Consider the following 26,376-nt stretch of genomic DNA (forward strand, 5'->3'; position numbering starts at 1 on the left):
TATATCATTGCAAAATTTTGGAAGACTGGGGTCAAATACGGGAAAGCATTTCCGGAAACAAGTAACAGTATGCAGACGAAGAACCAAGAATCTGAATGACAGTGGATTTTTTTGTATCAGCTCCAGAGCTAGAAGACAATGAAGCAATGCTTTCAAATTTTCTGGAGAGAAGTCACTTCTATCCTAGGATTCTGTTCCCAGTTTGAGAATCACATAAGTGTGAAGGTAGAATATAGACTTGGTAGGATATGCAAGATTTCAAGAACTTTGCCTCACAAGAAATCACTAAAAAACTTACTACAGGAACACTGGATGAGGAAGAAATGAAATGCCAAAAACAAATGATGTGACATAGACATTTCTTCAGGAAGAATGAATGGATCCTGACACGTCTGAATAGGTCAAGAGGAGATTGACACAACTAGGCAGAGTTTGGGTATGAAGTTGTAACAAGTTCACAGAAAGTTAAGTGTGTACATGTATACACACATACACACCCCCGCACAAACCCAGGACAGCTATGAGCTCCAGGGAATGCAAAATATTGTGCAGGAAAGAAAAAGTAATCATAGAAGACCGTGTGACTTGACTGCAAATAGCATTTGCAAGCATAATTATGTAAACACCGACCACTGCTATAACCAAATTACATTGTATGTGTATTGATACTGAGAGGATGGGAAAACGAGTGTTGGGTCTGAATGAAATAGCGGTAGAATGGCTGGGGTTGGGAGAAGGTGTGAGAACAGAGTTGTCATCCTCTACAAAGGGGAGTCAATAGATAATGCCTAAGATGGAAGACTCAAAGGAGGAGGGTTGTCAGTATGTTATTTGAAGCTGTGAAAGGAATTACCAAGAATGTGCTACATGAGGGGCTAGGGGGTTGCCTTTGGGGAGTGGAAAATGCTAAGGCTGCACTGCAGTTTTTTATAAAAAGCCTTGTAGAAAAATTTGAGTTTAAAATATGTGCATATATAATTTTGTCAGAAAAGAAAACTAAATTAGAAAACGAAGAGGACGTGGATCCCTAAGAGCAGTTTACATGGGGCTGAGAGAGAGGGTAGGTCGTTCAGACGTGAGTGATTCTCTGCATGCAGTGATTCTCTGCTACAGGTGGATGGGAATTTTCAGTGACACTTTCGTCCTCCGAGTGATATGCGGAGACCTTGCTTTTGAGAACTTGTCACTTCTGTCAGAAAACAACCACTCTCCAATTATGCTACTGCTTTATGGCTTTGAAAAAATAGGAAGTATATGAGTATGTTTCTAGGGCAGGAAATATGGATAATAATTAGAGTTAATGAATAAAGCTTCCAATGTTAGCCAGGGTAGCATAAGAATTAATTATAAATTTGATTAAAGAGATTAGAATTCATTAAAAGTTAAGTGTTCTGCTTCCTCATGTTTTGATCTCAGGTTAGTGAATGAGGTTCGCTGTTGTGGAGTGTGCTCTACTCGAGATCCCCGAGCTAAAGCTAAATCAGGTTAAGTACATCCTTTCCTTCCCTCCCAAACTCCCAACCTAGGAGTCATGCATAATTTCCATGCACATGCAGGGGATGAAATCTCTTTAATCCTTACCACTTTTCCCTCGGGCCTGCTGCTCTCACTGAATTCTGTGAATTTTTAATTAACCTAGAGTTGATGATGTATATGCGGTTACATATTCTCAAAGATTCAAATGGTTTTTCAGCTCCCGTTTGAATGGCTCTTCTAACAAGGCCTGAAATAAAACTGTGTGAGAAATGAAAGTCCAAAAGAGTGCTCACTTTAGAAAAATTGAAATAGGCAATTATCATAGTTAATAATGACAGAAACAAGAGCTAGGGAACAAAACCATTTTCAGTATTGTGCTGGTGATTTCCGTGTGCCCCACCCTGTAGTCATTCTCAGTGTTTCCCTGCCCTTTGTGCCTCAGCGGTTGAACCTTCCTTGGCTGCTTCTCTTGGGATCCTTGGCCCTTTGCCTTCTGGTTTTGGGCCTAGGTTCAGTGGGTGGTGGCAGAGGTGGGGAAGCTGGGTAGCCAGTGGCTGCCTCTTTGGTTACAAATTACAGCTCCACTTGTTCTGGCCCCAAGCTCTCTCTGGGCTCCAGTAACATTGCTACTTTCTTCTGCCTCTTCAGGCCCAAGGCAGTAACAGCTTCTGACATATGCAAGTCACCGTTCTTTGTTGGTTCCATTAAACCCATCTGAACAGCTGTTTAATGAAACTTTCTTCAATGAAACTTTGAGAATGTGCCAACTGCTTTCTGCCAAGACCCTGAACTGATCCGAATCAGGTTCTTGGCCATGTCATCTATGTGTCTCCCCGTCTCTCCCACCAACTTACAGGTATCTGAGGGCAATATCTCTGACTTACCATAGTTGTGTCCCCAGTGTTTAGAACATGGCCTGATCTGCTATAAGCATTCAATATTTGCTTGATGAATGAAACACTGTACCCATTAGTGAATTCCTAGATGTAGTGCTTTATTTTTGAGAAAAAGTTGAGGTTATCTAACATCCAGACAAGAAGACATGAGTGGAAATGGTATAGTTTGGGACAGAGGCATGTGCCACTGTCTGTGGTTGGCAGTCATTAACGTGTTTGGGTTAAGCTCCCTCCTTCACCCCATACAAATCTCCATTAGAGGCCTATAAAACCAACTGCTTCAGAAACCATTTCATCTGAAGAACTGGATACAGAAGCTCATATGCCCAAAACATGGCATGGGTTTGGACACCAAGTCTATCATTTAGATGCTTTTGGTCATTAACAGTATGTTTAATTTCCAGAGGCTTAAAAATAAAGATTATTATTATCTCATGTAATAAAAATCCTGGAGGTTGGCAACTTCTTCCTTTTTGTCCTTTCCATCCCTCCCCAATCTCCCCAGCATGGCCACAAGATGGTGGCCACTGCCCCAGGCATGATCTTCACACAAGTCCACCAAAAAGCAGGAAAGGAGGCTCTTTTTGCTTATTTTGCTTTATTAGGGAGTCTTTCAGGAGACACACCATCATGTCCATTGGCCTTGATTGGCTCTCATTCCCATGACCTAGCTAACTGTAAGAGAGACTAGGGAAAAGAGTCACTGGATTTTTTTTTTTTTTTTTTTTTTTGGACAGTGTTTCGCTCTGTTGCCCAGGTTGGAGTGCAATGGCACAATCTTGGCTCACTGCATCCTTCACCTCCCAGATTCAAGCAATTCTCCTGCCTCAGCATCCCAAGTAGCTGGGACTACAGACATGTGCCACCATACTCGGCTAATTTGTGTATCTTTAGTAGAGACGGGGTTTCACCACATTGGCCAGGCTGGTCTTGAATTCCTGACCTCAAGTGATCCTCCTGTCTCAGCCTCCCACAGTGCTGGGATTACAGATGTGAGCCATTGCACCTGGCCTAGTATCTGGTGCTTTCAGCCTCTGCAGTGAGAGGTTATCTCCATCAGTACTTTAGACTGAGTGTTTTTGTCCCCATTTATATAATGAAGCTCTTACGCACAAGGTGATGGGATTAGGAAATGGGGCCTTTAGGAGGTGATTCAGTCATGAAAACAGAGCCCTATCAATGGGATTAATGCCTTATATGAGGAGACACAGAGCTTGCTTTCTCTCTCTGGCCTCTGCTATATGAGGATATAATGAGAAGAAGGCCATCTGTAAGCCAGGAAATGGGTCCTCACCAGACATTGAATCTGCTGACACCTTGATCTTGGACTTCACCACCTCCAGAACTGTGATGAATAAATGTCTGTGGTATAAGCCACTCAGTTCATGGTAATTTGTTATAGCAGCCTGAACCGGCTAAGACAACCAGCAAGGAAGATGGAGTAGAAGAAAAGCTGTTGGATGAACAACCAACAGTGTCAGGAACATAAACCAAAGAAGCAGATGAGAAGAATGCCACAATTGCTGAGGCTTCCACACATGCTTGATGGATAAAGTTACTTTTTAGTTAAACCTGCATGCATTCTTCATGTTGGTTGATTTATCTGAATAGAGAAACTCCAGGAGAAACCATGGTGATGTCAGTCTGTCGCTCTGTATGATGAAAATAATGGTGCTGGCAGCTGTTTCACAGTGAAATGTAGGTTACAAGTAAATATTTATAAGGGCATTATGAGATCTACAGATAAAAGCTGTCATGGCACTAAAAATACATACACACCCTCACACCTGACACTGTTCTTTCTTCTCAGTTGTATTTTCATCACCATCAAGTGTATTCACAAAGCCCCTCACATTTCACACAATGCTCTTGCACACACTGCTCTAGTTAATTATTCTCGAACACACCCGGAATGGTTCTTATGATGATGTGTTTGTCGTGCTGATGAAAAGAGCAGCTAAGTAAGGAAACAGGGACTTGAACCCAGGTCCTCTCACTGTTAAACCTGTGGATTTTTTTCTCAATGACTTTGTAAGCAGGCAAGTAACGCAAAGGTAGGACATAACCATCAGACAATGGGGAGTGTGAGGACATGAAGACCCGGAGACGAAGATATTCAACACAGATTCAGATCCAATTTTTAAAAACTGCTCTGTTGATGCCTTCCAAAATTATAAATACATGTGTCCTTTGACTTGGCAATTTGACTTCCAGGAATTTATCATACAGATATACTCATATATGTGCAAAACAACCCAATGGTCATCGATTGGTTAATTAAATGTTGGTATGTCTGTACAAAGGATTAGTATACAGCTAGTTAAAAGGGCGTAGCTATTATCATGCTAATATGAATCTATCTTCAAGATATACAATAAAGTGAAAAGAACATTTGTGCATACAAGTACATATTTTCTTGCACATTCGTGAAATATCTTTAAGAATATACAGGAAACTGGTAACACTAACTGAATCCGGGAAGGGAAACCAGGAAGCTTTTCGCAAATATCCTTTCGTAAGTATTGATTTTTGAGACATATTAATGCATTTCTTATTTTTAATAATTAACTAAAATACTGTGTATTTAAAAAAAAAACTCAGTGGGGGCAATTTGGTCGGCTGTTCTGTGACCTCTTCCCTGGGGCCCAAGCTGCGTCACCGCCACCGTTCAATCTTTCCACCCCTCATGCTGGCCTGGCTTGCCACTGGGCTCATTCAGTGTGTAATTTGTTGACTCAGATCATTTCATTCTTTTAGCTTTGTGGGTCAGTACTTGAGGCTGTTCAGACCCAACACTGGACTCATTATCTGCTCCGAGCTGCTGCTCCTCCTGGGCTCTCTCTGAATGGTGTTTCCCCCCTCCCCTCCATCCAAGGTCAAACCCCAGTTTCCTCCGGGCTTCTCACTGGACTCCCTCTATCTACCCGGTCCCTGGGCCCCAGCACACCCACACGAATTCCTTGTCTGTCACCCATGGAGTCCTGCCCAGTCTGCTTCGTGAGCACCACTGGAACTATCCTTCTCACCCTTCCTGCTCTAGAGGAGTGTCTCATTGTCTTTCACTTATGGCACTGCTGTGGCCTCCTTGCTCACCTACCTGTCACCTCCTTTTTCCACCTTAGACCACTCTACCTCCTTTCTCCAGGACCACCTGAAGACACAAGTCTCATCCTGTCCATTTCTTCATGTAGAAGTCCATAGACTCCCGCAATAAGAGTTGGACTCCTTTAGAATGACATGCAGGGACTTTCACAGCTGGCTGCCTTCCCCTCGCCCACGACCCCCATGCCCACCTCCATGTCTCCCTCCTTCCTGGCATGGCTTCTCCACTGTTGGTGCACAGCAGGTGGGTGGAGCCCTCCTATGGGGCTGGAAACTTACACAAAATGTATGCAAAACTCCTTATACAAAAATCACACGTGAAATTGAATGTGTGTTTACAACAAAAACCTGTAACAAGTTATGCATTTTTTAAAGCCTTGGGATACCCAGAAAATAAGAGAACGTTTCATTAATTAACTATATGACACCTCTCTGCTACATCCTCTGATAACCTTGTAATTGTCTTTTCTACAGAGAACAGAAGAGAACGCCATCTTTCCTCTAGCATGGTTGACTGAAAATCCCTTTCATTATTTATAGTTAAGTGAAGTCTCCTTTTCACAACTCACTGTTAGTCATGCATGCCAGGAAGCAATCCCCATGTTGGTGGAGATGCGTCAAACGTGCGGCCTCACACGCAGATGAATTCACCATCTATATAGCACGCCACATGCTTGGGCTCCACAGACACGAGCATTTCAGTCAATCTGATTTCATGCAATTCCCATTAAAAAGGAAAAGGGCTGTATGGTGTGTTTTTAATGGTACCAGCTGCATTTATTCCAGGTGGTCAATTCGATTTTGTGCAGTTCTCATCAGAAAGGAAAAAGACTGCATGATGCGTTTGTAGCAGTGTCGGCTGTGTTTGTTTCAGGTGCTCAGTGACACCATCTGGTGCTGGGAGGAAGTCCGGCCCAGCAGCAGAGGTGGTGTTCCCAAAGGGAGACAGCAGATGACTGGCAAGTGGCTAGCAGGGGTCTCCTGGCCCTGGAAAAGCTGCCTTGCCTGAGAATGCACATGGCCCCAGGCAAACTCCCTGCTGGAGCCTCTGCTTTCTTACCTGTAAAAAGCAGATGAAGACACTTAGCCGCCAGTGTTCTGTGACGTTCAGTGACAGAGCATGTGCACAGCATCTGTCCCAGGGCAACCCCTTGCTCCTGACAGTCCTCTCCTCAGCCTTCCCCACGGCTGGGGGAATCACAGTGACAACGGGTCCAGGTGGGCTGTCCTCACCACAGCATTGGCTATGCTCATCCTAGGTCTAGCTCCCAGCCCACCTGCCCAGCCCTGCTCATCCAGGCTATGTCCCAAGGTACGGCAAAGACAGGACTGTGACAGAGTGCTCCAACCTTCCCGGTGCTCAGCAATATCCCTGCAAGAGAGAAGCCACTTAACCTAATTTCCAGGGAGCCTTCAGCCTTCCATAGAAGTGTTGATAGGCCTCCCAGGGCTCCTGCCTTATGAAATGAAGACAGTAATTCACAAGTCTGATCCAAGTCTGGTGCCACAAATGGGCAAATCAGAAAGCAAAAAAGAAAAAGAATGAAAGAAAGAAAGAAAGAAAGAAAGAAAGAAAGAAAGAAAGAAAGAAAGAAAGAAAGAAAGAAAGAAAGAAATCCCTCAATCACCTACCTTGCTAGATTCCAAAAGCCGTATATTTGGTGCTAAAAATAATCTTGAAAGATTAGTCTCACTCATTTGTTGTTCAGGTGAATAAGGTAATCTATACCTACAACCAAAATTAAACCCCAGTAAGTGTTATTTGTATAGGACCCTGGGCTTCTTTGGGGACAATTATTATTTGTTACAAAAATCAATTAGTTTCAAATCTCCCATATAATAACTATGCATGTAATAGGAACCTTCTAGAGAAATGTCTGAGCCCAACAGGTGGCTTGAGCATACCAGGCCCTCAAGCAGGTCAGCAGGGGACTTATTTTGGCTTTGTGGGTGTGGCTGCCACTTGCCACAAGACCTTGAGAACCTGTCAAGTTCCCCAGCAGTCGCCCTGTCTACCTGTTTCTGACACACCCAAGAACAGGAACCTAGAATATGGACAAAAGTAATCCACTATTGGAAAAGACACTGGGAAAAAGAGAAATGCCTGTGGTGAGGACCCAGCATAAGATTTCACCAAGTGATGAGGGGCTCAGGCCAGATGTCCCCAGCACCAGGTGGCAATCTGGCTTGGCCTCAGTGGCAGATACAGTCATGTGAGGCAGAAATGACAGCATCCTTGCCAGGGGTTCTATCTGGTGTCTTAGCAAGAAAAATGGGCAAAGGAGACCTCTGAAAAATCTTGGTGGAGTCTCCTCCTGTCTAATTAGCCCCAGAGCTGGGAAGAAGTCCCACAGGCAGGCTGTACAAAGGTTGGGAGAACGTGACCTGATAAGCCTTGGAGTAAACCCAATTCCTGGATTGGTCAGGGTCTGGAGGGTTTGGGCCCCTTTCCTATAAGTGGAGTGAAGGGAGGGAGATGGGTGATGGCTGGTGTGTGTCGAGTCTTCCAGAACAGACTCCTCCAAACCTGCCTGCTGTGACTGGCCCTCGCAGGTGTGAGCCACCACTTCCCACTGGCCTGCCCTGTTTCCTCTCCCAGGCAGGGAAGGCTTAGTTCTCCCTGATTTCTGCCTTTTCTTCCTCCTGCCTTGTTTAAACAAGGATGGTTCTCCATTCCATCAGTCCAGAGAAAGTCCTACACTAATTACTGGAGCAGTGAAATGGGGCAGTGAGGACCTCAGGGGGTATAAAATATTGGCCCTATTCTTTAGGAGCTTTATTGGGGTCAAAGATTTTAAATAACAACGCCGGGGGTAAGGCTGAGTCACATGTGTGGTGAAATAGCTTTGTTGCACTAGCCCCCAGAGCTGTTCCACAAGGGCAATCCACGATTTGCAGGAGGACAGCTCCATCTGGTTGAAAGCATTGTACCAGGAGGCAGAAGATGCGGACACTAATGAGGCTGCTCGGCAGGTCGTGTGAGCAGGGTTGAGTCATCCTGCCCAGTCATCTCACCTGCAGCTTGCAGGAGTCTCCGCTGTGGGGAATACTGGTCTGGGTGGTCAAGAGGCCTGAGATCTCGTCCTTGCTCACCATCAACAGTGGCATCCTGTATGCTTCCTTAGCCTGCATCTCCATAAAATCATAGTGTGATGGTTTGTGAGTCTTTTCAGCTCTGGAACTCCAGGACCTTTGAATTAGGTAATGGATAGGAAAGCTCTAAAGCATTGTGTGCTTGCAGGGCATTATTGTGTTTTTAGTACCTCTGGCAATAAAGATTCCATAAAGCAATTTGAATTTGAACTTGGCCTCAAAGGAAGAAAGAGTAGAGCTTGGATGATGGTACAGTGTGCAAAGAGCATGATGCATAAGCTGGGAAAAGCGAGGGGGAAAAGGAGAGGGGGCAAGCAGAGGCTCTGGCTAGGGACAGACTGGTGGAACTTAGACGGCCATGATGGGAGACTCAGGCTCATTCATCCATGCATCCTCTGGGGACAGGGGCTCAGGTAGGCGGCAACATCCTGGAAATACCTTGGGGGCCTGAGTTAAGGCCGCACAGGCCCCATCTGCTGCGGCTATGTCTTTTCCACAAGCCCCATGAGCGCCACAGCCTGCCCTCGCTGTGAAAGGAAGCAGAAAGCAGGCTGAAATCCAGCCCCACTCCCGCTTCCAAAATGAAGTCTGTAAAGGGATTGCGATTTTTTGGTTGGCCGTACTGGAGAGTCTTATCCTCCCGTTGAGCTCTGATCTGAGTATGCCTAAGGCTCCTTCTTTCTGGGGCTTTGGAAATCCCTTCTTTGAACAGGGAGCCGGCCATGGCATAAATGATGACTTTTATGAAAATCAATTTTTGAGTCTTTGGCACACAGCACTGAACATTTCATAGGCCTCGTTGGCACTAAGGAAGTCACAGACTGCATAGCTAACATTGCATTTGAAGTTGTCTCCGCGAGGGGAAGCTGTCTTTGGCGTGGGAGGTAGCCACGTTTAATTATCATTCACAGACACTCCTCAGCACTGTTCCTGGATGCCTCAGCTATTATTCTGGTGGCTTCTAAAATAAAGCCTGGTGATTATTTGGTGTGAGTGTGTGGACGGCCTGTAAGGACACCTGTCTTGTTTTTGCCACACTGGTTTATCTAAAGAAAACTGCAGAGCTCAGTAGCTCTTCTCCCCTGGAGCCGAGAGGATCCTTGGTGGAGAGAAGCAATAGGGACTGTGTTTGGGTAAGTCTGGTGCGTCTTTGGGCAGGTACCACTCATCTTGTATCGTCCCCGCACAGAACCCAGTCTTTAGGGTGTCATCCCTGGAGAGAAAACACCATCACTGTCACTTTTCCCAAGAGTTTTCAGGCCTCGTGTGCTCATCCTCCTGGGGCGGAGCTGCGCAAGCTGCAGATGGCCTTGTCCGGAATCGCTCGGGAAACACACGCACAGGTTCTGCCAGCTGGGAAAGAGCGAGGCAGGATCTGAACGGACTCAGCCTCTTTAGGCCACCTCTCCCTGATATCTGCCCACAGTTAAAGCTGGCCTTGCACGAGGGGGCCACCAGTCTCAGCTGGTGACACAGTAGAGTAGGTGGGTGAGAGTCAGCACACACACAGGAGTAAAAATAGGAAGAAATGCATTGCTAGCCGGGGCGACTTGCTCTACCAGGATGCAAACGACCATATAGTGATGCTGCCGGGGTTATCAAAGCAGAGACAGAGGCAGGCTTTAGACACCAGCACCAAGCTCCCTCCTCCCCAAGGACAGTAGTTTAAAAAACCTTTCTCGTGATGTCATCCTCATTTAAAACGAGCGTAGAAATACAGTGAAAATGGTTTCAGGCCGGGCGCGGTGGCTCAAGCCTGTAATCCCAGCACTTTGGGAGGCCGAGACGGGCGGATCACGAGGTCAGGAGATCGAGACCATCCTGGCTAATACGGTGAAACCCCGTCTCTACTAAAAAATACAAAAAGCTAGCCGGGTGAGGTGGCGGGCGCCTGTAGTCCCAGCTACTCGGGAGGCTGAGGCAGGAGAATGGCGTAAACCCGGGAGGCGGAGCTTGCAGTGAGCTGAGATCGGGCCACTGCACTCCAGCCTGGGCGACAGAGCGAGACTCCGTCTCAAAAAAAAGAAAATGGTTTCAACGAAAAACACAACATGATGGAGGAAAACTAGTGTTCTGAGTCTCAGCAACACAACTCCTGCCCCTTCCAAACTGAGGACTAACAAGGAAATGCAAGAGGAGGGAAAAAGGCCTAAGAGAATCACAGAACTCCGTCTCACTTGGCATCATGCAGCTGGGTAACAGAATGTGAGACCTTGTCACTAGAGACATGACGAATTCCTAAGCTGGGTAAAACCTAAATCCTGTAAGGATGGCCTCAGAAGGGGTCGTGGTGTTGCAAGCCTCATTATGAAATAACTAAATTCGGCCAGTTTTATGAGCATTTATTTGCTACCTTGGGGGATGTAAGAAAAGCAGATCTCTGTGAGTGTTTCATAGGATCCCAGTGCCAGGAAAAGCCTTCAACATGCCATGTCATCTGTCCCTCTCCCAGGGCCATCAGCCGCAGCCAGAGCAAGGGACCGACTGCTACTCAGAGGCCAAACCTTTCCCTGCCTCCCTCTGCCTGCTTCCCCTTCTGTGCGCTGCTCCCACACTGGAAATTTCTACCCTCTGAATAATCCGATTAAGTTGTATCCAGCCAGCCGTTGCTAAAGTGAAAGCATATTGCCTGGGAGGAAGTGAATGAATGAATCCATTGGAAGCCACCAATGCACAGACGCAAGTCAGTTTGTCGGAATGGCTGGACTTGGAATCGGGAGTACGGGGCTGCCCTGGGGGCCTGGACCGGGAATGGGAAGCTGCTGACTAGGGGAGGAAGGGAAAGGCCTGGCAGTGCCACCAACAGTGCCAGAGTGGGTGCACAGGATGCTGGTGACAGCTGGGACCGGGCGCTGCTAATAAGGAAGAGAAGAATGTGCTGAAAACAGACTCACCTACTTTACAATTTTGCCTAGAGCCAGCCCTGCATTTAACTTTCCCAGAAATGAACCTGTCAGCAAACCAGGGAAGGGCAGTTTGTGATTTGCTGGGATTTGCAAAAGCTCAGGTGGCTGCGGCTAGACCTTTTGCCCTGCACGTCACCTCCCCCATCACGTGCTTGGGTGGGACCCTCAGTCAGAGCAGCCCAGAGCCCCGGGTTTCTGACTCAAGGTGAGGAAGGACCATTTCAGCCAGAATTCCACCGTCTCAGCTGTCTGAGCAATTCAGCACATTCCTGAAGATCTAAAGGCCTCTGTAGTTACTACCTTTCAGGACTTGCTGAGACCTTAGTGGGCCTTTTGCTGTTTGGAATTCTGCTGATTTGTTTCTTTATGTTCTTTTTAATTTTTTTTTTGAAGGGGGAGGGAAGAAGCTGTCTGTCAGTAGCTCCTGCTGCAGGCAAGGGAGGCTGGGCTCCTTCTTGCTCTCTTAGAATTCCTTCACATGCATTCTCAGCACCCCAGCCAGAGCCCTGATTTCATTCTCTTTTTACATATAGACTTGCCCCCAGGAGAGTGTCAAGGAGCTAAAGCAAAACAAAGCAAATCAAAAGAAAGCAAAACTCCCCTGAATGTGCCATGGCCTACCTGAACTCTGGGCCTGACTGTCCCACTTTTGAGCTGTGTGGCACCCTTCAGGCTGGCTAGCCTCTCTAGCTTCATTTCCCTCGTATATAAAATCACCGACTTCACCAGATACGCTCTAAAGTTTCTCCAGGCGTTGACATTTTTTGATCTCAAGGTCTGGGGAGTGCCATCATTTCCGATCACTGACCACTTCCAAATAACAGTGAGGTCTGTCCCCAAAGGAACTGCAAAGAACTTCCAGAATTGCGTTGTTCTTTCCGTTCAAAGCACCCAAAGTCTGGAGAGCAACCCGACATGTCTTCTTTAACAGTATACAATTTACATAATCTTTACAAATCTTCTCATCACTGCAATATGAAATCTATAAATATAGTAGCTGCTAAGCCACAGTCAGGGAGGAAAGCAGCTGCAGTCCCTCCACGAACACAAAGGAAGGAGAACAAAACTAAAAAAAGGAGGTTTAGAAATCCCTCCAGAAGGTTGCTTGCAAAAGGGAAAAAGTACACAAGAAAGTTTTCCTCTAACTTACCACTAAAACAGACTGGGATGAATGGATGCTTCCCCGACAAGGAAGAGAGGTAGACAGTTTTGGCAAAACTTTATCCCTTCGTCATGGGAACGGGAGGCATAACCAGTGCCAACAAACAGGATACCAAGGAGGACGCCCTATGCATTTGTTTCTCCCATTCCTGATCTATTAATAGCTTCCGAGTGTGCTTTAGGATACACCACGCTTATAGATTAGTTATGTGTGAAGTATGAAGATAGACTGCCTGAACTCACTGTGATACATCTCTGAACATTCGAGGGAAAAAATTGTGTACAAAACAGCAAACGTAAGTTGTGGGGAGTCTTGTCTAATGGGACCAGCAAATGTTTCAGCCAAGACATTGTTCATACGAAGGCTTGATGACCAATGCCGAATCTTAATGGATCTTCCCTCCAGGAAGAAGTAATTCAATCAGAGGGAATACAAATGGATAACACTCGTTGAGGAAATAAAATGGATCACACTTGTTTCTTCTCTCAATTTTACAGTGTTAAATTGGCAGCTCCAGGGATGAGCCTAAAATAATTCCACACATAACCGTAACAAAGTAGGCAGCACCGTGTAACAAATGGGGCTCCATTTCTTATCACTATGGACGTGGACATCTTAGACCACAGCTGTAGGCATTTGCTCCCTAAACGCACACCTGATGCTCAGAACAGTTTTCGTTGAGGAGACTGCAAGCATGGCCAGAACAGCACAGCGGACAGGTCCGTGATTAATGGTGTGAGGCACAGTCCAATTCCTTCATTAACATTTTGAGTTCCAAGACAGAGGTTTGAAAGTGTTTACAGTCAAAGAAATCTTTCTTCAAACAAAGTCTAATGCAGAAACCCAGTACATCAAACAGAAAAGTGAAGGTGCTGTGTTTGAGGGCATGATGGTGAAAAAGTTGGGGGTGGGATGGAGGGGTGGGGAGCGCTACTTAAAATGGGTGGGTTCCCTAGGGGCACCTCGGCAGCCCCTGAGATTCTAAGGAACAGTTTAAGCACCTCTGATGGGAGGGGTTTATCACATTCTGTGCATGATGCTTTGGAATGTTAACTAAAAATATCACAAATTTATAAATTGTGAGAAGGAGAGATTTTATTTCTCGTAAAGGGTTATAGCCTGCAAGGTGGCCATCCTGCAGGCTCAGAAGTGTGCCTCTGGCCAAGACCAGAGACAGGTACTTCAAAGGAGGAGGGGCTGGGATAGAAGCTTTATGCTGGACACGATGGCTAAATACACATATTCAACAGCTTACAGGAAGAACTATGAATATTCATGAAAGTAGTCCCAACACACACATATTGAACAAACATGTATGTAATATACAACCCAGGTTCATTTTGGGGTAGAGATTTAACATTTAAATGTATTAAAATTAGGCCCCATACCCCAAAAGGTCTTTTCAGGACATGAAGGCAGATGAATGTACTTTCTGCAAACCAGCCAGAACCAGTCCATGGCCAGTGGTCTCTTATCAGGAGAAAGTTACTGGAGTCAGTCTCTCATCCAATCAAAGCTATAGTTATGGCTGGTGGAACAGGGGTCAGTTACTCAGTGTCTGTGAGCTGGGTGAGTTGCAATTGTTTTAATCTTGCTTATCTTGAGGGCAGTGCTTGTTTAGCTGCTGGAGAAAAGGAAAAACCTTGTGGCAGTTAGAACCTAGTTTATTCTTTAAGTGTTGTGTGTGTGGTATGTGTGACTTAACCCTTGGCTTGGCATGGCCATAGGTCTTGTTTATAATTTGGTGTCTTATGGCCACAAAGAGTCCATTCCGTTGGCCTTACAATCTCTATTTTAACATTAATGCTAGTCAGCTTTTGTGTTTAAAGAGAAAAAAGGTGGGGGTATAACAAGGTATATCTGACCTCCTGTCCCTCCATGGCTGGGAACTCAGTTTTAAGGTTTTCCTGGGGTTCCTTCGGTCACAAGAGGGTCCATCTTGTTGGTGGAGGAGCTTAGCATCTTAGTTTTAGTTTACAGGAGAGAGCAAAAATTCCTGATACTGGCTTTGACTTGCTTTTGTTGGAAAGTTGAAAACCAACCAGGCTATTTTTTTTACTTAATAAACCCACTGGAACATACATACATATACACCTACGAAAGCAACATTTTAAAGACGTGTCACATACGGACTTCGGTTGGAGTCCCCCTAAAACTCATTTGAATTTGTATTAAGCCCAACTTGGAGGAAGGTAGGGATGCAATTATAATGCAGTGATAGGCCAACACTGGCTCACACCAGTGGACGAGAGCCTTTTGTTAAATTTCCAGGAATTTTCCAAGGTGATTTTTAAACACAGCCGTTATTAAAAATTAAACTATGTATCCAGCAATTTCACTCTTTGTTATTTACCCAAATGAGTTGAAAACTTATGTCCACATAAAAACTTATAATATATACAAATGTTTACAGTAGCTTCATTGATAAATGCCAAAATCTGGAAGCAACCAAATGTAGGTGAATGGATACATAAATTGTGGTACATCCAGGCTGTGGAATAGTATTCAGCATTAAGGAGAAATGAGCTATCAAGCCATGAAAAGACATGGAGGAATATTAAGTGTATATTACTGAGTGAAAGAAAAAGCTGGCTGGGCGTGTTGACTCACGCCCGTAATCCCAGAACTTTGGGAGGCCGAGGCAGGAAGATCACGAGGTCAAGAGATCAAGACCATCCTGGCCAACATGGTGAAACCCCATCTCTACTAAAAATACAAAAGTTAGCCGGGCGTGGTGGCGCATGCCTGTTGTCCCAGCTACAGCTACTCGGGAGGCTGAGGCAGGAGAATCGCTTGAACCCAGAAGATAGAAGTAGCAGTGAGCAGAGATCCCACAACTGCACTCCAGCCTGGTGACAGAGCGAGACTCTGTTAAAAAGAAAGAAACTCCATGAAAGAAAGAAAGAAAGAAAGAAAGAAAGCCAATCTAAAAAGACTACAAACTGTATGATTGTAACTATATGATATTCTGAAAGAAGAAAAATTATAGAGATAATTAAAAGATCAGTGGTTCCCAGGGTTCTGGGGAGGAAGGAATGAAAAGGCAGAGCACAGACTTTTAGGGTGGTGAAACTATCCTTTATGATACTATAATGGTGGATACATATCATTATATATTTATCAAAACCCATAGAATGTACAAGACCAAGAGTGAACACTAATGTGAACTATGGACTTTGGATGATAATCATGAGTCCGTGTAGATTTATCAGTTGTAACAAAAGTACTGCATGGTGTAGGATATTGATAGTGAGGTAGAAGGAATTGTGGGAGAAGATGCAGGGGATATATGAGAACTCCGCACTTTCTGCTCAGTTTTGCTGTGAACCTAAAACTGCTCTAAAAGAATAAAGTCTATTGAAAAATAAACTGTATAAGATTTAATTAAATAAATTATATTAAAAGCACAGGTAGTTGATATTCAAAATGGATGACCTCCTAATTGTTTTACGATATATTACTATTATCTATACTCTTATTTCTATCTATTGTATCTGTATAAAGGAGTTATTATACAATGGTGTGCATCCGTGTAACTCTTCCCAACTCCATGTTAAGTGACCTCAATTTGGTAGCTTGAAATCAACTTGGCCGTAACTGGTGGTGTTTGCAGTAAAGAATAGGCAACCATGACATAAGAGCACTCTTCCCCACAAGAGAGCTGATTATTTTTAAAATTATTACTAATATTTTTCAGAATCAAGATCTTGCTCTGTTTCCCAGGCTGGAGTGCAGTGATGTGATCATAGCTCATTATAACCTCGAACTCTTGGGCTCAAGCAATCCTCCTGCCCCAGCCTCTCAAGTATCTAAGATTACGACAACATCCATTTTTTGTTTGTTTGATTTTGTACAGACGTGGTCCCACTATGTTGCCCAGACTGGTCTTGGCCTCCCAAAGCATTAGAGGGGTTGTGAGCTGACAAGCCCAGCCCAGAGCTGGTTATTGAACATCTGCGGCACACCACTAATAGTGGGAATAGTTATTGGACTCATGTTTAGGATCAGTAACATATATATACCTGAGAATGTCAATCAAAATATGGCTTTTGGAAACATTATGGAAGCATGGATCTTCACATATGATTAATTTAAGGTTTACTCTGAGGTCATCCAAAGACCTCTTTAGAATGGTTCCAAGAATTCCCTCTTTTGAAAGCCAGGAAATCCAACCAATCTAAAGAATTAAATCACTCAAATTTGAAGAAGACAAATATGGCTCAGGAGCAGCTCTCTTGCTATCAAAATCACTCAGATCGTGTTCTGAGTGATAGATCCTAATTGCTGAACTATTTACTGTAATTAAGTCTATCAGCATGATTTTCTCCTGATGAAAATAAAGTTTGGTATATTATGTCTTTTGCAAAAGAAGTCTCTTAACCTTCTTTAACTTGTACATCTATGAGTCAGTAAGACTTCTCTTCAAAACCTGATTTTTTCCCTCCTCATGGATATAAAGAACTTAAAAAAGTCAAATTCATATTGCCCACAAGAGAGAAGCTGGTTGCAAGCACCATTATTTTGTGCAAGCACTATTATATCCTGCTTTATCTCATCAAGAATATTTGTGTGTCTGAGGAACATGTAGATCTTTTACCAGCCTTTGTTTCCATTGATGAAGTATGCAAGTTTGAAATAGATTCCAATCTGTCCATGCTTCTTTTGAGTCTGTATGATGGTGCTACTGTACAAACCAAACATGGAGGAACAGTTTTGATATGGAGGCAATCTCACTTGTAATTGGTGTTAGCACAACTGTTTGCTTTTAGCCCAATGACTCTCAGCACTGTCTGCCTGTTAGCATCAGTGGATAGGGGAAGGAGAGCTTTAAAAAAAAATACTGAAGCTCAGGTCCCAACACCAGGGAGTTTGACTTAATTGATCTTAAGAGGGTTGAGGGGATCAATAAGTATTGGAAGCTTTCCAGGTGATTCTAATATATAGGCACAACCAAGACCCACTATTTGAACCTATATAAAAATCATTTGATGCAGTTGATGTGAATTTGTTATTTGTTGACCTGAGACATAGGGAAACAAGTCAAGTCAAATAAAAAACAAATCAATTATTCTTGATTATGGCATGATTTCAGTGTCTTTGGGTTAAAAAAAAAAAAGTGGTGGTTCAGCGTCAATAATATCACATAAAATCATCCTCTCCGTTGGGCAACTTCCAAAGTTAAAAGATAAATCCTATAAAGTCAGTTCAGTTCTATCCCACTGAGGGTCCACTCTTCAGCCAGTGAGCGAGCGGTGGAAGGCGCCGGCACCACCATGTTCCAGGCTGCTTTGTGGTTAGGCTTCATTTTGCTTCCTCTCTTGGCACTGCCTTGCATCTGACCCATTTTCTAAGCCAGATCTCTCAGTCTCCTGCCAATTCTATGAGCCTCATATCCTTGTGAAAAAATTCTTCCCGTCACCCCCCTTTCTTCTTGCTTAAAATAGTCAGAAGCACTTTTTGTTCCTTGCAAGAGAAAGATTCCTAACTGATACTTTGTCATACCCCTAAAGGAAACAGAAACCAGTGACCAGTTTTCAGAAACATTTCTGAACCTAAGAACATAAAAAATCAAGAAGAAAATAGTTGGGAGACTTGCCCTGCAAAAAAATAAATGTTGCAAAGTATACAGAAAAAGCAAATGGGACAGAACAGAGCATCTGAAAGCAGGCTCAGGCATATGGAGACGGGCTATAACAGAGACGGCGTGATACATTGCAGAAAGGACAGGCTACTCAGCAAGCGGTGCTTGGAAAAATTAATGCTCAGTGTGAGAGAAAATAGATTACTTTCTGAGGTATGAAAAATCTAAATGCAAAATCAAAACTTTAAAACATTTGAAAGAAAATATAGGCCGGGCACAGTTGCTCACACCTGTAATCCCAGCACTTTGGGAGGCCAAGGTAGAAGGATCACTTAAGGTCAGGAGTTCGAGACCAGCCTGGCCAACGTAATAAAGCCCCATCTCTACTAAAAATATAAAAATTAGCCAGTGTGATGGCGAGCAGCTGTCGTCCTAACTACTCGGGAGGCTGAGGCAGGAGAATCGCTCGAACCCGGGAGGCAGACAGAGGCTGCAGTGAGCCAAGATCGTGCCATTGAGCTCCAGCCTGTCTACAGAGCAATAGTCTGTCTCAAAAAAAAAAAAAAAAAAATCAAAAAAGAATATCTCTTTATGCCATATAAATGTACCCAAAACTGAAAGGGAAAGACTGATGTATTTGACCACAATTAGGTAAACTTTATTTATTTATTCATTTTTATTTTTAGAGACATAGTCTTGCTCTGACGCCCAGGCTGGAGTGCAGTGGTGTGACGGCAGCTCACTGCAGCCTCAAACCCTTGGGCTCAAAGGATTCTCCTGCCTCAGCCTCCTGAGTAGCTACAACTACAGGAGTGCCCCACCATACCATGCTAATGTTGTATATTTATTTATTTATTTTTGCAGAGACAGGGTCTCTCTTTGTTGCCCAGGCTGGTCTCAAATTCCTGGGCTTAAGTAATCCTCCTGCCTTGGCTTCCCAAAGTGCTGGGATTACAGGCATGAGTCCCACTGCACCCGGCCCCAAAATTTTTTCTATGAAAAGCCACCATAAACAAACTGAATAGGCAAGTCACCAGTTAGAAGAAGATTTGCAATTCAGATAACCAGAAAAGGATTAGAACATAGTATGTGTAAAAAGTTCATGCAAATCAGTAAGCTATAAACAGGCCAATAGAAAAAATGAGCAAGGGATATAAATGGATAAAGCACAGAAAAGAAAAACTGAATAGCCTATATATACGAAAACGTGATTATTCACTAGTAATAAGAAAAATGAGTTATTTTATACTCAAAAGTATTGATGAAGATGCAGAGAAATGAGAACTCACACACTGCTGGCAGAAGCGTGAATTGGCTCAAGACTTTGAAAGACAATTTGGCAATAGTTGGTTAAGGGGAAGATTAGTATGTATCGTCTACCCAAGCGGTGTTGCTTTCATGGTTCCATGCTAGAGAAACTCACATTTGGCCATGATGTGACATGTATACAAGTGCTCATTGTAGCATTGCTTATATCAGAAGAAAAGGCAAAAATCAAAATGTCTATTTACAGTAAATGGGTAAATTATAGTATATTTATACAGTAGAATACTAGACTTATTACACAGGAGTAAAAGTTAATTAACTAAAGCAGCATACTTCATCATGAATGAATGTCAAATACATAATGTCAAGTGGGAGAAAAGCAAGTTGCAAAATTATATGAGTTAAACCAATTATTTAAAATTGGTATATTATGTCTTTTGCAAAAGGAGTCTCTTACCTCCTTTAACTTGTAAATCTATGGTAAGACTTCTCTTCAAAATGTGATATTTTTCCCCTCCTCATGGATATAAAGAACTTTAAAAAAATCAAATTAATATTGCCCACAAGAAAGAAGCTGGTTGCAAACACCATTATTTTATGCAAACACTATTATATCCTGCTATATCTCATCAAGAATATTTGTGTGTCTGAGGAATGTGTTGATATTATCTATAGGCAAAGTACAAAAACATGATCAAGAAGAACATTCACTAACTTCTGCGTAGTTACTTCTTAGTGAGGGAAGGAAGGGGATGACATCGGGAAGCCAAGGCACTTCGATTGCATCCGTAGTTTCCATTCCTTAAAAAAATCTGAACCTAATTTACTAAATCTGGGTAATGGTATGATGAGAGTATATTATTTTCTGTACTCATTTGTCCTATTTCAAATATTTTTATTAAGTGTCCCAACCTGGCTTTTTCTCCTTTCAACTAAGATACTGAAAGGCTTTTTGCCCCAGAACTACTTTTGAAAGGCTTTTTTCAAAAAAAGATACCAAAAGGCTTTTTGACCCAGAGATCCTTTTGAAAGGCTTCTTTAGGCCAGGCATGGTGGCTCACACCTGTAATCCCAGCACTGTGGGAAGCTGAGGCGGGTGGATCACTTGCGGTCAGGGGTTCGAGACCAGCCTGGCCAACATGGTGAAACTCCATCTCTACTAAAAATACAAAAAGTAGCCGGGCATGGTGGTGGGCACCTATAATCCCAGCTAACTGGGGAGGCTGAGGCAAGAGAATTACTTGAACTGGGGAGGCGAAGGTTGCAGTGAGCAGAGATTGCACCACTCACTGCACTCCAGCCTATGCAACAGAGTGAGACTCTATCTTAAAAAAAAAAAGAAAAGTAGCAATTCTGAGATGGAAAAGCTTTTTGCCCCAGAGCTTACGCTTTCATATATCATTAATGTAGCTCCCAGCCCTGTGGGTTTTCCCTCTAGGTGTTATCACTTGCTTTGATTATAAGACTGTAGACCACAGCCCTGGGTGAACCCTGGCCCATCTGGCGTGAAGACAGAAGAGCATTATACAATTGCCAGCCTCTTCTTTTTACTCATCCTCATAGTCAAGAAATATGTGTATGTGTCCACTGCAGCCTGTGTTTGCTCTGCCTCCTCTCTTCCCGCCACACTCCCAGCTTGATGTTTGCCAGCTCATGCTTGTGTCAGTTGTTGGCACTTACTCCTGGCGAGTCTACAGCTAACCTTACTGCCTCTGGCTCCTTTTTCCTGTGCTCTTGCTCTTCCATCCACCAACTTTATTAATACTCTGTTTGATGACCCAGGTTACCCAGGAGATGTCAAATTAGGGCGGAGAAGGCACGTCTGCGTACCATGCTGTCCCTCCCCAGCCTCTCCTCTGCAGGTCCATAGTCACCTATTCGTGATGCTCCTCAGACGTGGCCATCCAGGCATTGCCCGCCTCTCGTTGTTGTGAAATACAACAACGAGATCGATTGCTATCTATCGATACCTATTTTGATATTTTACTACAATAGCAATAAAAAAATTATTTGGGGGAGAATAGGTAGTAGGATAGCTTTATTAAAAGAAAAATAAAGGTCACAGATTTTGTTGTATACATTTCCAAATTTTTCACTACAGTTTTTATTTTCTTCACGAAGATTGGATTGTACTGCATCTGACACTTTGAAACCTGCCTCTTCACTTTATAATTTATTCTGGGCATGTTTTTTCAGATCAATGATTTTTTTCTTTTTCTTTTTGTTCTGTTTTGTTTTGAGACAGGGTCTCGCTGTGTCACCCAGGCTGAGTGCAGTGTCCTCATCTCGGCTCACTGCAACCTCGACCTCCTGGGCTCAAGCAATCCTCCTGCCTCAGCTTCCCATGTAGCTAGGACCACAGGTGCGTACCACAACACCCAGCTTTTTTTTTGGATAGATAGGGTTTTGCCACATTTCCCAGGCTGATCTCAAACCCCTGGGTTCGAGCAATCTGCCTGCTTTGGCCTCCCAGAGTGTTGGGATTCCAGGAAGTCAATAACCTCAAACTTCTCTATTCCCAGCAGCACTTCTGAGCTCCTGGCAGGAGCAGATATTCATGTATAAGCATGAAAAGGGGGGTCCCCAACTCTGCCAAGGGTGGAAGTAGGGAGCCACGGTAGACTCCCTCACAAACATATCCAGAGATGACCAGAAGGCTAAACATGGTGCCTTTGGCCTTCAAGATCCCTTTTAAAAGAAAATTATTATTATCTTCTTGAGTGTGAGTGGAGACACGGTGGGAGGAGAAGCTTCCAGGACCCTGCCCCACGGCAGACCAACCTCTGCCCTGTGCATCCCAGGACCCTGCCCCACAGTGGGCTGCCCTCTGCCTTGTGCATCCCAAGCACTTTCTCCGCACTGCCCGCTGTTGCAGAAACCCTGCCTCGCCATGGACACTGTGGAAATGAACGGGCTTGCTGAGTGACTGGCCTTTGCACAGCTTTCACAAATAACACTAAACACCATGATTTCCTCAAGATTTTCTGGAGCTCTCACAGACTAGGGCCTCCCTGTTGTTGGGGGCACAATCTCCCCAGGCTCAAGCTGCCCCAGGGGTGGGGCCATGCAGCCCCTATGGTCACCCTCACTACCCAGGCCCCTAGTCTGCGCTCTTCCCCTCCCTACACTCCCCACAGCCAGCTCTCATCAAGCAACTGCTTCTCCAAGTGCTGGTGACTAAACCCCAAAGAGGCCTGGAAAGAGGATGTTGGAAACAAGCAGGGGGTGCACTTTGGGGGAAGCAAGGCCTGGGAAGCCGGCACACTTCTATGTGAGCAGAGGCTGTTGGCTGATGGGCCACTTGACCTTTGACCTGAGCCCCAGGGAAAGTGCACCCTCCTCTCTTTCATTTTGTTTATGGCTTCATACAAGTTTCCCATTTATGTGAACATTCTGACAGAAGAGGGCTCTCATTTGGCCAGATCCTGAAAGCAGAGAATTCTGTCCCCTCTGTGGGACCAGCAGCCTCTCTTGTGGGCCTTTGGCTCTGCCTGTGAGGCAGGTGGGCTGCCAAGGCTTCCCAGCTGGGCTTTTCTCCTTTAGATAAGCTGAGATATTTGTGCATGAAACCTTCTGGGATGTGACTCTGCGAAATGCATGCCGCGCCACACCCCTTTTATCGCTGTTAATTGGGAGCAGAGTCTTGCTAAACCCATGTGAGGGATATTTCTCCGTTTTGATATTGCACAGAATGAAGAAAACAGCAGACAGATGAAGTAGGCCTGGTGGTGCTCTGAGAAGAACAAATCCTAAAGCCAGGTTAGACTAGCTGTGCACTGTTTCCCTCGTGTCTAGATTTCTGAAGGATGAGTCTTTTGATTTGATTCTAACCTGCTGAAAAGAGATGGGGAGGCGGAGGAAGCAAGGAGCGAGGTGCGGGCGGGTGCCTCCCAGGATGAATAATGGCAACAAGAAACGAAGTTCCCAAAGCCCAGATGATAAGGGCCTCAGTCTGGGTGTGAATGAACTTGGCCTGACTTCTTGGCTGCCGTCATATGAACCGGAAGGAGACAGCCTAGACAGAGCAAGCCTGCTCCTTCCAGAAGCGCAAGGCCCTGTGGCGGTTTTTGCTTCAAACACCGCAGAACACAGAACAAACCCCATGACGCCGTCCTTCAACTAAACAGCCCAAAGCAGCAAACTAGAGGTTTCCATTTTTAGATTGCAAAGGGGAACAACGGAGCTTTCATGAGGTGGAATTTGCTAACGTACATTGAGCCTTTGTCAAAGGGCTGAAATTGACCCTGGAGACGGAAAGCACAGGAAATATTTGCTGTGGTCGGTGGGCGAGGACGCTCCGCAGACAAAGCCGCCTGCTTCTCCAGTCAGGCCTGCCTCCTCTCTAGGCAAATATTGGAGGGATGACTTTTTTATTTGCAGAGAGGATTTGGCTAATTTTGTTTCATTTGTGTACCTTACATTCACGGAGCACTCTGCACAGTCTGCTGGATAATCTCAATTATTCCTTTCCTCTTCACACCTGTGAGGCTGATGCTCCGCATATTTCAGAGGAAACTGGCACCAGGGATGAGGGAATCTGCTCGAGCATGAGTCACCCGGAATATTAAACCAGAACCAACACACAAACGATCTGTGCAAAGAGGCCAGCAAAATGAAGGATTCACTGCAACCCATCCTTCTGTGGGCATTGCTGGGCTTTGGGCTCCCATCCCTTCCCGCTCCCCCATTCTGTATCCCTCGTCTGTATTTGCAGGCAGCACCACGGCAATGTGTTTGACAGACAGAATTGCTGTTTTGAATCAACCCTCTGAGATGTCTAAATCAGCCTGTCAGACTTTGCTCACTCTATCACATTTGCCAAGAAGAGGATCAGAGATAAAGAGAAATATGGAAATTTGGAGTAAAAGGTGAGGCTGGAGAACAACAACAACAGCAACAAAAAGTGCCTCCAGAGACTACAACAAAGGAATGCAATAAAATATAGGACAATCTGGTTACTGTGGTGAAGTCACAAATGTAAAGAAAATAATGTATCGAAACGTTACTGTAGCCAAGTGAATGACACATTAGCACCATAATGAACAATTAGAATTAAAACTTTTTAAAGTGTCCTAAAAATATTTCTTTATTGTTTAAAAATGAGCCTTCAAAATGTTTCCAAACCTCATTAGTGAAGGAGATACCTACATTTCTAACCCAGGTGAGGTTTTTGAAATGTGGAATATAGAAGCAGTCCCTTTACAAGGAAAAAGAATGCCTTTCATGTTGGATTTGTACAATTTCCATACGTTTTAGTAATCATGAAGTACCAAACCCCTTGAAATGTGCAGAGATTCGAGGCTAGAACCAACACAGCATTCAGAGTTTTAAATAAACAGAAAGTGTTTGGGAAAGCAATATACTGGAGGGTAATTTTCAATCTCTAGGTATATCTGTCAGTCTTAAAGATGGAAACTTCTGCTTGTCAGCGTTTGAGGCCTCTGTGCACTTGCTGGGGATGAGTCCTGGCTCGGCCCACTCACTGATCCCTAAACGCTGGCGAGGAAGAAACTGAAACAGCTGTAAGCACTCATTTAAATAGACCATGGCATTCACACAAATGATTGTCGACTTTGAACCCAAGAGCTGGGGTCCCTTAGGGAGACAACTCCAAATCAGGCCTTAAAAACCCGGTTTCAGAAGACGCATTGCTGCCTTGCCTTTGTGGGTTTGTTTATTTGGCAATTGCATGTTAAAGAAGTGGGAGTAGAAATCACTTATTTGGACACTTACTAAGCTGGTCAAATTCTCTTCATTCTAGAATCCAAAGTAGAGCATCTGTGGAAAAATACAGGGGATGAGCTTATAGAGACGGAAACCATCCTGTATAATGCTAAGAATTTCTGTCTGGGGGTGCTAGACATGTGAGCCCACCACTCTCCCCAGCTAGGTTCATTTTTTTTTTTTTTCTGAAAATTGCTCAGTTTCCAGCTTGGAAAAGATTGGACATAACATGGAACCTTAGATCTTTAGCCAATAACCATGTTTATAGATGCTGAGGACCTGAGATCCTGCCTAGTTAGAAGCAGATCTCAGGCACTCAGGATGGCCTTCAGGGATGAGGTGGCCCAGTCTGATTCTCTTCTGGAAACCACAGATGTAAATAGTATAATCTAAACACTAACATACCATGAATCATGTTTATATTTTTAAGTATTATTTGCAAAAACATAAAATTGAAGTAAATTAGTTGCCCCGTTGGTGAGCAAGGCTGTCTTAAGCAGGCACGCAAGATTTCTAAGTGGACCATTTCAGGCCATGACAACCTTGCCCTTGAACATGGTCAGAAAGCCCAGACTCTGCTTTTTATAAATAGGATTAATGTCTTATTGTTCTTTATTCTGGAACCTAGTACAGTGCCTGGCCCAAAGCTGGTATTCAATAGCTATTCATACAGCTAACCTGGGGAGCTTCTTAGCTGGTCTAACTTGTTCACCATTCACTCTGTACTTTGCTACAATGTTAGTCAGCCTGATACACTACATACAAGAAGAATGTGAACCCAATCCAGCCCCCAAGGCCCTTGTTTCAGGCCTTAGAACCCACTGTTCTTTCTTATGTATCCATTCATGAATTCTGCAACGGCCTTCCGAGAATCTTCTTCTATGCACCTATAGTAGCACCTACTATATTACTTTTTATACCGTAGTTGTGTCTTTTTTCTTTTCTTTTTCTTTTTCTTTTTTTTTTTTTTTGACAGAGTTTTGCTGTTTTTGCCCAGGCTGGAGTGCAATGGTGCAATCTCGGCTCACTGCAACCTCCACCTCCTGGATTCAGGCGATTCTCCTGCCTCAGCCGCCTGAGTAGCTGGGACTACAGGCACGCGCCATCACTCCCGGCTAATTTTGTATTTTTAGTATAGAAGGGGTTTCACCATGTTGGCCAGGCTGGTCT

Source organism: Colobus angolensis, unplaced genomic scaffold, assembly GCF_000951035.1.
Source record: "Colobus angolensis palliatus isolate OR3802 unplaced genomic scaffold, Cang.pa_1.0 Scaffold42, whole genome shotgun sequence".
Classification (NCBI taxonomy): domain Eukaryota; kingdom Metazoa; phylum Chordata; class Mammalia; order Primates; family Cercopithecidae; genus Colobus; species Colobus angolensis.